Genomic DNA, 11,755 nt, shown 5'->3' on the forward strand with positions numbered 1-11,755 from the left:
ATTTATTCTAATCAAGGTGCACCCTTGGAAGAGGTCAACGCTTCCAACAAATACACAGTTTCTATACAATGAACAGTGACAAAGACTTGTTTGGAGGTAATGAAAGTGCCCACCACATTTCACTGATCCTAAATATTAAATTTGTCTTTATTTTTTTTGTTATCTGTTTTACTACTAGCAATGGAGCAGAGAAAGTTGGAGGAAGGTTATTGGGATCATTTTGAAGAGAAAATCACATTCTCATTGGTAACCATGATGAAAACTTATTTTCTTGCATGTGTGAGTCTGAGACAGTGTCATAAACTGCTTTCAGCAGTAGTTAGTATGGTCTAACCGAGTGGTTCTCAATCAGTTCTAATCAGTGGCTCTTTCTCCCAGGCCAGCAGCATCAGCATCTCCTGGAAATGTTTAGAAATGCAAATACTGAAACGGAAACTCTGGGGATGGGGCAAATCTGAGTTTTAATGAACACTGCCATTGATTCTGATCATGCTGAAGTTTAGAAACCACTGGTCTGATGTTTATTTGCACTATTATACTATGGTTTACATATGGGTTTGACAGGCCCATTTACTTTCATTTACTTACTATTCCAGATTTTGTCTGGTCAAACAACTGAGCGTCAGATAAATTATTTTCTTACTATATTCTGATAAATACCAATAAAACTTTGAATACAACCAACATAAGACAGTCAGTTCTGCTATAATGATTTTTAAAATGGGAATCTGTTTCAATGCAATTAATATATTAGGAAACAAATTTAGCGTAAGGCAAAATTTGCATTTATTTGTGCACTACTTCATCTGCTCGACCAACTAGGTGAATGCAAGAAACCATTCACAGTTGAACTGAGTCTCATAAGAACACACAAAACACACACACACCTCACAAGGATAATCAGTGGCCCAGCCCATGCACATCTACTATTACAACTTCTTGTCCATTTCCACCGCTTCACTATTATTAATATAAGCTGCAACTCTTCCACAAACAAACTTCAGGTGGTTTTCAAGAATAAAGTGCCATATTTCTTGCAGTATTTATGTATTTTTTAATCATTTAATGAACGTAAAACTATGCTAACATGTATTAGCTCCTTCTTTCTATAAATGTTCCACTGACAAATGTTTTGAGTATTATCCTTCAAGGCCTATGATTTTTATTGTGTTCTTTTGCATTGCACAGAGATTTTTAGCAAACCCTATGTTGCACTAAAGCAGAATTGAGGCTAATTTGAGCAAAACTTAGCAGCTTATAACCGTTACAATCCTTATTTCAGGGCAAACTTTTCATTTGATAATCACAATTATTTTGTTTCCTCTTAAGTAGCACACACACAAACACACACACACAAATCTAAGGTGTCCACTATCACAGAATAATACCGTTTAGAATGTTTACCAGTTTTCATATTGATATATTTTGTTTGACTCTGTCATTCTGGGCTTTAAGTACTAAAATATATTAGTCTTTTTCAGAAAACATCCCAAGAAAAAAGTTAAATTCCTACCTAGTTTCCTCTCTCTTTGATAACCTATTGTCATAGTAATATACAAATACCTGAAAATTGCCCAGATTATTATTTTCTTCTTGGAACACAGATTTGTTGATAAGTGCCAAAGGATTTTTACAAAAACATGAGAAGTTGGGCATCACAGTAAAATTTAAAAGGAAAGGCTCTTTATTATTAGTATCATCATTGCTATTACTGTTTCCTTGAGTATATATTTCTTTGTCTTATTTGTCCTTTTCCAAAAGATTTTTGTTCTTATATTTTTAGTTAGCTCTTTAAAGAAATCAAGAAATGCTTGTTGATTATAGTCATCCTTACTGTATAAAGGGGGAGAAGTTCTTTGGTAATTAGCTGTGTATGTGTACTGTTCATGTACAGAAAGAACTCTTGTATTTCCTTATTTTTCAGTATATTCTCCATTCCATCACACCTCTTTTTCCAATGATGCAGTGCGAAGAAAGTATAATCTCTGGAGTAATTACAGTTCAGTGAGGAAATGATATCACCTGATGGCCCTATGAAGCATTTAGCAATCAAAGGTGAGTTGTCCAAAATGCATTTACCCTGAACAGGAATACAATGAAACTACTAAGTTTTATCTTTATAATGATTCGTTGCTTATTATTTTGTTGCTTGCATATGTTCTGTTTCCCACATCAGTCCTGTCTTAGATTATGATCTGTCTTGACCTAGACTCTGTTTTCTACATTGCTCTGTGCAATTAAATCCTTTGTGATCATGATAAAAAGCATCATGATAACTGTTAGACTAGAGGTTTCCATATAAACCTGTATCCCATGGAGAGCAGCTACTGGCACTAAACAATGGCTAGAGACACTCTACATAGGGAAGGGGCTGACAATTATTCAGTTTACATCAATCACTTGTGCATATATCTCAATAGAGAACACCAGGCTAGTTTGTGTGTGTGTGTGTGTGTGTGTGTGTGTGTGTATGTGTGTGTGTAACTCACTGCTTACTCTATAACAGAGAGAATACCAATTAAATTGGGCCATACAGGAAGATCAATTAATATATTTATTAATTGAGGGCCTTTTGACGGCCTAGTTGATCTCCTATGGTTTAATCTTTAAATCTATAGTGTTTATTAGATTCATTGCAGACTCTCAGTACATTGTAAGGCATTTGCACCTATAAATGCATTTTAAAATATCAAATTTTAAATTTTGTAGCACTAAAATGTGTCAGACAATATTCTGAATTAACTTGCATTATTTGCTTAGTGTCTGATAAATCACTAGACAAAGTGTCCTACATAATCAACAAAATACTCTTCCAAAATTAAACTAAAAGTATTTGTTAAGATGTGGCTGGGCGCGGTGGCTCACGCCTGTAATCCCAGCACTTTGGGAGGCCGAGACGGGCGGATCACGAGGTCAGGAGATCGAGACCATCCTGGCTAACACGGTGAAACCCCGTCTCTACTAAAAATACAAAAAGTTAGCTGGGCATGTTGGCCGGCGCCTGTAGGCAGGAGAATGGCGTGAACCCGGGAGGCGGAGCTTGCAGTGAGCCGAGATCGCGCCACTGCACTGCAGGTTGGGCAACAGAGTGAGACTCCGTCTCAAGGAAAAAAAAAAAAAAAAAAAAAGATGTGAACATCTTCTTCTTCTTCTTCTTCTTCTTCTTCTTCTTTTTTTTTTTTTTTTTTTTTAAAGAACACTACTGCGCAAATCAAGCCAGTGAGCCCCAGTCAGTTGACAGAAATATATATTTCGGACTCCTTCTCTAAATCTTTTATAAAAACACCTGAAGAATAAGAATAGTCATTTGCTTTCTTATTTTTAAAAGATCTGTTCCCCCAACTAAGTTTTTAATCTTCTACTTGTTACCAAATATCAACTGGACTTTAAAAGGAGAGGAGGAAAAAACAGACACCAATGTTTCATTTGTGAATGTAAACTTTGGTTTTTTGGTTTTCTTTTCTTTTTTTTTTTTTTTTTGAGGCAGGGTCTCATTCTGTCACCTAAGCCGGAGTGCAGTGGAACGATCTCAGCTCACTCACTGCAACCTTCACCTCCCAGCTCAAGTCATCCTCCCACCTCAACCTCCCAAGTAATTGGGACTACAGGTGCAGCCACCACACCTGGCTAGATCTTTTCTATTTTTAGTAGAGAGAGGGTCCAAGTTGCCCAAGCTGGTCTCTTAACTCCTGGGCTCAAATGATCCACCCACCTCCTGGGCTCAAGTGATCCACCCACCTCAGCCTCCCAAAGTGCTGGGATTACACATTGCACCTGGCTAAACTTCTGAAATTAATGAAGTGCTCCTAAATCCTTGATGAATGAACATCTTGAATGGCAAATTAAGTTTCAAGTGACATATAAGTCAACAAGTATTTCTAAGTTTCTAAAATAAATTTTCCGAATTCGAAGTTATTCTTTCTTTCTTTTCTTTGCTTTTCTTTTTCTTTTCCTTTTTTTTTTCTTTCTTTCTTTCTTTTTTTTTTTTTTTTTTTTTGCCGGTCTGTTTTTAATCGTGGTAGGGCCTCACACACACATTCAGGGTTCAGATCTTGTTGAAAGCTGCGATGTCGACACTCTGCACATGCTCCTCAAACTTGGTGATCTCCTCCTCCAGCAAGTCTGTCCCCACCTTGTCCTCCACCACACACTGAATATGCAGCTTCCGGATACCGTAGCCCACGGGCACCAGCTTGGAGGCCCGGCTCACCAGCCCATCCAGCTTGAATGGAGCGCACGCATGCCTCCACCTGGGTCATGTCCGTCTCATTGTCCCAACGCTTGATGTCCAGCAGGATGGAGGACTTGGCCACCAGCGAGGGATTCTTTGCCTTCTTGGTGTACTGCCGCAGCCGCTCCTCCCACAGCCGCCTTGCCTCCTTGTCTTCCTCCTTATTGTCGCTGCCAACAGATCAATGTCATCATTCTCGTTATCTTCTGCTGCCTGGCCTGGGGTGTAGTGGGGGGCGGGGAGAGCTCCACTTGGTGCATGGAAGACACGTGCTGGGTCTGCGGGGCTGTGGACCGTGGCCGGGCGAGCTCGTCTGTCTTCTCCAGCACGTTCAGCCGGGCCTCCAGCTTGGAGATGGCCCTCTGCAGCTCCTGCACCACGCCGCACAGGCTCTGATTCTCCACTTTCAGGCTGGCGATCTGAAGGAAGAGCTCGCTGTGGTCTCCACTGGAGCCGCTGGAGGCCCTGAGGCCGAGCTCTGGCGGGAGGTGCTGGCCACAGGCCCATTCATCTGCTCGTAGAATTTCCTTTCTGCATCTTCATATTTGAATTGGTCGAGCCAGATCTTCTCATGTACTAGGAAGTTTGTAGCTATTTTTCTGACTCCAACCAACGATGCGGCTGCCAGAGATGAGGAATCGGTGGACGCGGGACGCCTAAGGGCGAAGTTACTCTTTCATAACGTGCAAAACCCGTGAATCTTCAACAGAAAGTACCTTTTTTATCGAAAAGAAAATCCTGCAGTTTGAAAATAAAAGTTTGTATTTCAGAGAGTTGGTGAGGAAATAATCCATTAAAGACTGCTTTTATAAACATAAACTGCTGGGAATAAAGTAAGAGTTTTAAAAGACAATGAAAACATTCTGACATCTCAACAGGCGTTAGCCTGATGAATCCATCTCATACCAGAAGTCTTTGTTTTCTATTTCTGGCTCCTTCAGGAGCTCAAGGTTTGACCTTGGACAGGTCATTTCATCTCTCAGAGCCTTCTTTCTCTTATGTCAAAGGAAGAGGCTTGCCTGTAAAATCTTTAAAGTTCTTCTGTTTCTAAAATATAAAATTATCATTCAGATACTCGTGGTATAATATTTAAAAATTCTTTAAATGTGTACAGAAAAATGTTTTGAATATTTTTCTATATACTGAGCTGCTATGTTGAGAAATTTCAGCGGTATCGCTTCAGTGTACTGTTGCTCTGATGACCAGCTATTACTGGAGAGGGCTACTGTTTCTTCCTTAAAACTTGTGTATTCCCCTCAAATACTGATGGAGGAAAAAGTACATGAATCTTTATAGTAAAAGACAGACAATTAGATATAATTGATCTTAATAGATCTGTATATAATATGGACCATTATCTACATATCATTCGTTAAATTTAATGCGCTCTAGCACTCAGCTAAACTAATTGTATTGTGTATGTATATATCTTAAGCACAGTTGATTTCATAGATCAGTGCCCCTGGGCTAGGCAGGAAAAGGTCAAAGCTCTTAAACCAGTCCACCAAACTATGTTAACTAAAAGCCTCAGAACTAGTAGTATTTCTCGTTAGTCTTTCAGCTGCAGGGTAGAGAAAGAAAGCGAAATCACAAGGCAAGTATTTTTCTACAGCAGTTTGATTTAGCAAATGTTGAACAAATAAAACATTAACTAAATAAAATATTGCATATATATATATATATACTGTTTATTTTCATGTTGTCTGACATCCTGACAACTAAAGGGAAAATAATGTAGAAGTAGGCGAACTTTGTGTCTCTGAGTTTCCTGGGCCTGAAATAATTGGCAGGGTGAATCTGAAATGCAGACACAGAAAGTCACCCTTGTTTTGATGCCCTTTTTTTTTTTTTCCTTTTCATGTTTATATTTTGGTGCATTTCCCTCCAATATCAAATATTACCTTGGTACTAAAAAAATCAAGAAGGGAAAATGCAGGCAGGAAAACGAGGAGAATCAGCTTGTTACTTCTCTCCCATGTATGATTGGGCTCATGTGATTGGTGCATTAGACTTTGTAGTGTCATTTCACTCCTTTCTCTGTAGACATCAATACTAACAAATGAACTGCAAAAATCCTAAAGTGTGAGGATGAACACTAATTATTTATGTATGCACATCATTTGTATGGATTTCTAACTATTGATCTTCAGGTAAATGTCTAGACAGAAGTAGATTTACATATAGGTAGTTGTGCTATACTTTTACATTTATAGTAATTAATATCTAGAAAAGCAAGAAGGAAAAGACAAAATATCACTATTATTATTTTGCCTACTTGCCTCTGCAAAAACGAAGAAATAAAAGGATTGCCTTCTATCTACCTGAGACAGACATTTAAACTATAGTGAATTCAGAATCTTTAGGCATTCTCCTCAAAGTTTCTTTCAGTGAAAATTGATATGAATCAAAAATTTATGTTAAAAAAAAAGTCTGGGCCAATGCTCCTAGCAGAGTTATCTGAATGACTTGCTAGGTCGAGCCATCGGTCAACTATTTTCCTCTAGATTGTAGGATTAGTATATCAGGCCAGATTCTTATCCTGTGCAATGTGGAGCACAGTTATTTTTGGAATCTGAGAGATCGTATGATTTGACGCTCCTAAAGGAGACCTTCTAAGACTTTACTTCCAAAAAACGGAGTGGATATTATAGTAAAATATAATTCCTATACTAAAATACAGCTGTAAAAACCAAAATGCAGTTTGAATACATTTAGAGGGAGTCTTCAGTGCTTTGTCCATTAGATAAAAAGATTGCAAATTAAAAGTACTCAAAAATTGCAGTTGACATTCAGAAACTCATTAGCTTCATTCTTTTCCAAAATCACCATAGCAATTAGTCTAAACTTTAATTGGTCAAAATTATTCATCATTAAAACACTGATTTCTAAAAGACTATTTTGTTTTCCCTCTGTCTTGGACTTACATTTTTTAGGAATTTAAATCTTTCTCTACCAGTTTCTGAAATGATTAAGCACATTTGCATCTTATGTGTCTAGAGAAGATATTCCTTCCCTTGAACTCTCTCATTCTGGCCTCTTCTGCTTGGTCAACTGTCTGTGGAAATTCTGTGCTGATCATCTATAGATTACATGCTAATCTATATTTCCTAAGAAAAATAAGAAAAATATGTACATAGGGTTCAGTTTATATTTAGAAACCTCAGGATCTTTGGTCAATTCTTACTCCATTTTCATGATAATCCCTACATTTTTATCTCAATTTAACTTATCCCGTTTAAGATGTTGCTTCCTTATTAAAATATTTATCACCTTAAAATTATCCACTACTATTTAATATATACAAGCTTTTATATTCCTTCCTTCCTTCTTTCCTTCCTTCATATGTGCAGCCAATCAGTCATTTGTTCATTCAGTATCTTCCAGTGCCAGCACTGTGCTAGAAACATGGAATTAAAAGAGGAAAGAGTATGTTCTATGATCTAAAAATGCTCATAAAGATCAGGTAAACAAATAAGTGCATTTAATTGTTAAGAGAACAAAGACCAGGACATGCTGGAGGCCCAGTGGAAGGTAGGAATTTTCCTATCTGGGAGGCAGGTGGTGAACCAGAAGGCTTATAGGTGCAGATGATGCTTGAACTGAATGTTCACAGGTGCTTTTTGCCAGATAGTCTAACAGATTAAGATGCTTTCCCTACAGAGGGAGAACCAGAGGGCCGGAAACTGAAGCATGAATTCGGAGAAAATGACAAGTAGTGCAGTCTGGCTAAAGCAGAAAGGCATATCAGTGAGGCAGGGACCAGTTAATGGATAATAACAAGACAGAGAGTTTGGATTTCAGACCACAAAATATGGTCAGGGGAAGAATCAGCAAAGTTAAGCAAGAACAATAATATGACATATATTTTTTCATTTAGACAGAATGCACTGAATATTTAAAGAAATAGAAATAAAACATTTCAGAATCTACCTTTTGCTTCTCATTGACAAAGTCCTCACTAAGATGGAATAAAAATGGAAGCATGAAACAGAGAGAGAGAAACTGTGTTTCTGCATGGGATGACAAGAAGGGTAGTGAGGCTCACCCAAGTACAGTAATGTTTACAACTAATTGATCACAACCAGTTACAGATTTCTTTGTTCTTTTTCTACCCCTATTGTTTCACTTGACTAGCCTTAGAAATGAAAAAAAGAAAAGAAAAAGGGTAGATTACAGAGTTCAGGATCTGTGTTTCGGTCCCCATATTTCCAGTCCTTTTCACCAATGCTTAGTAAATATGTGGTTAAATAAAAAATTGTATTCAATTAATTAATTATTAGTATTATTATTTTTTGAGACAGAGTTTCACTCTTGTTGCCCAGGCTGGAGTGCAGTAGTACAATCTCAGCTCACTGCAACCTCCGCTTCCCGGGTTCAAGCGATTCTCCTGCCTCGGCCTCCCAAGCAGCTGGGATTACAGGCAACTGCCACTATGCCCAGCTAATTTTTTGTATTTTTAGTAGAGACAGGGCTTCGCCATGTTGCCCAGGCTGGTCTTGAACTCCTGACCTCAGATGATACTCTCGCCTCGGCCTCCCAAAGTGCTGGGATTACGGGTGTGATCCACCATGCCTGGCCCTTAATTAATTTTTTTTTAAAGCTATGTGACAGTGACCAAAACTATATGATTGAGGAAATATTTGTAGAAATGATATATATGACAACAATAGCAAAAAGGACAGGGGCAAATAAACAGAAGTCTTATTTTTCAAAATTCTTGCACTTTATTAGAAGCATTATAAAATTAGCTGTAAGTAGATTGTGGTACTTAATAATAAATGTTGTAAACCCTATGGCATACACTAAAAATAATGTAAAAATGTGTATTTAAAATGCCAACAGAGGAATTCAAAGGAATATTTTATAACAACATCAGTTAACCTAAAAGAAGACAGAAAATAAGGAAGGCAGGAACAAAAATACGGGTGAGACAAACAGAAAAGAAATAGCAAGTTATAGTTGGGTCTTGATTTTTAAAATCTGGGCTAAGAATTCCATCTTTTAATGGGGAGAAGTAATCTATTTATAACAAATATAGTTATTAATTAAGTTGGGCTTAAGCCATATTAAAATATATAGATTTTTAGTCTGGATAAAAATGTATGGCCCCATTATATCCTGTCTATAAGAGAAAAACTTTTTGTTAAGAAAATACAGATTGATTGAAGGAAAATAATGGAAAAAATTATAGCATGCATTCAATAAACTTAGGCAATATGGGGTGCCTATTTTAATACCAGAAAAAAACAGACTTCAACGCAAAGAGTATTATCAGATATAAAGAAGAATATTCCATAATAATAAACTGCTGATTCATGAAGGAAGTATAACAATTATATATGTGGGAAGGTGGAGCAAGATGGCAGAATAGAAGGCTCTAACGATTGTCCCACTATCCTGCAATGACACCAAATTAACACCCATCTACACAGAAAAAAAAATCTTCAGAAGAATCAAAAATCAAGTGAGCAACCCAGTACCTGGTTTTAACTTTATTGCTGAAAGAGACACTGAAGAAATAGAAAAAACAGTCCTGAATCCCAATGCCTTCCTCCCTACCCACAGAAACTGGCAGTGTGGTGTGGGGAGCATCTCTCAGTGCTGAGGGAGGAGAATACAGCAATTGTGAGGCATTGAACTCATTGCCGTTCTGTTAGAGCAGAAAGGAATATCACATCAAACTTAGCTGATGTCCATCCACAAAGGGAGCATTTAAACCAGCCCCAGCCAGAGGGGAATTGCTGATCCCAACAGTTGAAACCTGAGTTCCTGCAAACCTTGACACCAAGGGCTACAATGCTCTACGTCTCCAAATAAACTTGAAAGGCAGTGTAGGCAACTTTTAGGCAAGTCCTAGTGCTGAACTAGGCCCAGAACAGTGGACTGGGTGGGTGCTGTACATACTGAGACACCAGCTGGGGCAGGGCTGCACAGGGTAGAGTAATGCTAGCACTCCCTGAGCCAGACACCACCAGCTCTCCCTTAACCCTAGGCTGCACAAGTCTCTCCAAAAGAGACCCCTTTCTTCCACTTGAAGGAGAGCAGAGGACAGAGCGGGGAGGATTTTGTCTTGCAATGTGGATATCAGTTCAGCCACAGCAGGATAGAGCAATGGCCAGAGTCAAGAGGCCCTTGTTCTAGGCCCTAGGTCCCAGACATTTCTAGACATACCGTGGGCCAAAAGGGAACCCACTGCCTTAAAGGAGAGGACCCAGTCCTGGCAGTATTCATTACTCGCTAACTGAAGAGCCTTTGAGCCCTGAATGACCATTAGTGATACACAGGTACTATGTCTTGGGCCTTGGGTGAGTCTCTGAGACTTTCTGACTTCAGGTGAAACTCATCATCTTACTAGCTTGGATGGCTATGGGTCAAAACTCCTGCTTGAGAAAAGCAGAGGGAAAAGTAAAGTCTTGCACCTTAGGTACAAGCACTGCCACAGGGGGGTAGAGCACCAAATGGTCTCTTGGGATCCCTGATTCTAGCACTTGACTGTTGGATGGCATTTCTGGACCTTCCCTGGGCCACAGAGGAGCTCACTGCCCTGAAGGGTAAGTCCCAGGCAAGGTAGCATTCACCACAAGCTGACTTAGAGCCCTTGGGCTTTAAGGGAACATTGGAGATAGTCTGTCAGTACTGCTTGTGGCCTGGGGTGGTGGTGGCTATGGGGTGAAGCTCCTCTGCCTTTGGAAAGGGGAGAAAGTATGGGAAGGACTGCATCTTGTGGTTTGAGTACCAGCTCTGCCACAGTACAATAGAACACCAGGCAGACTTCTAAGATGTTTGACTCTAGTCCCTGAACTACCGGACTGCAACTCTGGACCCACGTGGGGCCTAGGAGACCTTGCCACCCTGAAGAAAAGGACACAGGCCTGGTTGGCTTTGCCACTGGCTGATTGTGTAGCCCCAGGGCATCGAGTGAACATAGGCAGTAGCCAGGGAGTGGTTAGAGTAGGCCTTGGGCGAGGCCCAGTGCTCTGCTAACTTCAGGTCTCACCCAGTGCAGTCACAGTAGTGGTGGCCGCAGAGGTGCTTGTGTTACTCCAACTTTAGGTGGCTTGGACATAGAGACTATGTTTGTTTGGTAGAAATTAAGGAAAGAGAACAAGAGCCTCTGCCTGGTAATCCAGAGAATGCTCCTGGATCTTGTCCAAGACCATCAAGGCAGTACTTCTATGAGTCTGCAAGAACCACAGTGTTACTGGGCTTGAGGTAACTCCTAAATCAGATACAGCTTAGATCATAAAACCTAAGCCCTTTGAAATATCTGGAAAGCCTTCCCAAGAAGGACAGGTACAAATATTCCCAGACAGTGAAGACTACAATAAATACTGAGTTCTTCAATGCCCAGACACCAAAGAACATCTGACAGCATCAACACTATCCAGGAAAATATGACCTCACCAAATGAACTAAATAAAGCACCAGGGACCAATCCTGGAGAAACAGAGAGATGTGACCTTTCAGACAGAGCATTCAAAATAGCTGGACTGAGGAAATTAAAAAGAGATTCACAAAAAGACA

At 39.4% G+C, this 11,755-nt stretch overlaps 1 pseudogene; it reads right to left on the minus strand.

Moving 5' to 3' along the window:
- Positions 1–3,985: 3,985 nt before the first annotated feature.
- On the minus strand, positions 3,986–4,907 carry LOC715538 (elongation factor 1-delta pseudogene; annotated as a pseudogene).
- Positions 4,908–11,755: the final 6,848 nt, after the last annotated feature.

This window comes from Macaca mulatta, chromosome 4, assembly GCF_049350105.2.
Source record: "Macaca mulatta isolate MMU2019108-1 chromosome 4, T2T-MMU8v2.0, whole genome shotgun sequence".
In the NCBI taxonomy this organism is placed as follows: domain Eukaryota; kingdom Metazoa; phylum Chordata; class Mammalia; order Primates; family Cercopithecidae; genus Macaca; species Macaca mulatta.